Source organism: Trachymyrmex cornetzi, unplaced genomic scaffold (assembly GCF_001594075.2).
Source record: "Trachymyrmex cornetzi isolate Tcor2-1 unplaced genomic scaffold, Tcor1.1 scaffold144, whole genome shotgun sequence".
In the NCBI taxonomy this organism is placed as follows: Eukaryota; Metazoa; Arthropoda; class Insecta; order Hymenoptera; family Formicidae; genus Trachymyrmex; species Trachymyrmex cornetzi.
This window is the reverse complement of record NW_017296027.1, coordinates 26465-28534: the sequence shown is the minus strand read 5'-3', so window position 1 is coordinate 28534 and position 2070 is coordinate 26465.

Genomic DNA, 2070 nt, shown 5'->3' with positions numbered 1-2070 from the left:
TTCACTTAAATATCTTATTTTAGTACTTTTTAGTAAGACAATACTATGAATATCTTAATAACTGGTTTTTATATATTTATTTTTATATATTAATACTTAATCTGCATATTAAACTTATTATGTAGTACATTATTATGAATTAATATCTCATTGGACCACTCCGTCGACTACAATGAATTCTTTCCATTCGCTAGATAGGTTAACTTTTTTGTTCCGCATTAATCGATGACCTTCCCAATCCTTAGCATTGTTAAGTACGCTACCTACTACTAAATAGAACGTCTTATTTGTAATAGAGGGTTGAGCGTCCGTCTTTGAATACTCTTCCATGACTACCTCCGTAATTTAATAAGATTTAAGAACTAGTTATGACACAATATTTATATATATAAAATTATAGATACATAAAGATTACGAAAAATTATTACTTTGAACGCATGACAAGAAAATAGTTGTTTTCAAGACTTCTTTGCCCTCCATTTTTTTGACGGCTGTATACGCAATAGCTATTTCTCTCGACATATATTTTTTAAAAATATTTGTCAATGACTTCAGTAAAGGTATGCTTACGTCCATAATTTTCCACACATTACGCTGCTAAAATAAGTGTATACGTTTAAAATAAAGTATAAAATAAAGTATAAAATAATGTATGCAATATGAGTATTTATTGAGAAAACGTCTTACAAAATCTTGCTAAAATGTTCTGTCATTTAGTTTTTCTTCAAATTTCTTGAAATCTGCTAACGTTCTGCACGGAAATTCTATACTATATTTTTCAGCAAATTCAATATCAGTACAAATTTGATGAGAAGTGTTCTTTGCAGAGTGTACAGTATTCAATTCCTTTATGGCTAAAGTCAGTTGTGTTAATTGTGTACATACACTTCTAAATCCGGATGATATCATGCGCGCTAAATCTATAATATAATGCCAATTAAAATTAAGGTTTATTAAAAAATCACTCAGAAAATTAAAAAATAATAACTTAAAAACAAATAACTTAAAAACCTAAAAATAAGACTTACCGTTAATAGCATATTGTTTACCCACGTCGAATTGAAAAGATGAACTCTTTTCCTCAATATGGTGTTTAGCAATTTTTGATGTTTTGTTACCATCGGTACATTGACGTTCTAGAAAATAATTTAGAGATATAACACTATATTATGTAGAAATATTATTATATTTATCTAAATAATTATTTTTTAATTTTTTAAGTGAATAGGAAATATTGCACGTCATATTTTGATTTATTGTTGATACACAGTACAATATCATGATTGTGAAAAATAGCAAGCTACATTAAAAAAGAATTCCACAGAATTTATTTGGAAAGCTGGCATTTGTTAGCTCAAAGTAAATTTATTTTATCACAATTATATATTAGTTTATAATTTTACGTCCTATTTGAAGAAGTTGATTATACAGATATAGCTATTGTCGCTGTTAATTCATTTCATAAGTAAACTTGATGATGACACATCTTTAATTTATTGGCCTTATTGTCTGCCTATATAGTGCTCTTTATTTTTAATTAATTTTATATAAAGTTATAATAAATTGACTTACTTTTTAAACTAGAATCATTTTACATTTACAAATGTTTTTGTTTTATTTCCATTAAAACGTTTTATACATGAAAAAATAATAATTTATTCTATAAAATATTCACAACATTGATTGATTATAAATGTTATCTTGTATATTATTGCAAATTAAAAATGTTTCAATTAAAAAGAGTTTATTCTTATCATTTTTCTTGTAATGATTATTTCTAATCAATAATATATCAAATAATATATATAAAGTATAACTAAAAAAAACGTATATGGAGCATACCATGAGATACAGGGGAAGAATCCATGCAGAAAAGTCCTGAGTCATTTTTTGATCTGAGCTTTCAGTCCGTTGTTATACGATATTAAAGTTAGCGAATTAATGTCCGAGTATAGAAGGAAAACAGGGACGTAGCAAGGTGGAGTGGAGCTGACGGCGGGAGAACGACGGTGAGCAGCGAAGTGATTGTAATTATCAATCTCTTTCTCTCTCTCTCTCTCTCTCTCTCTC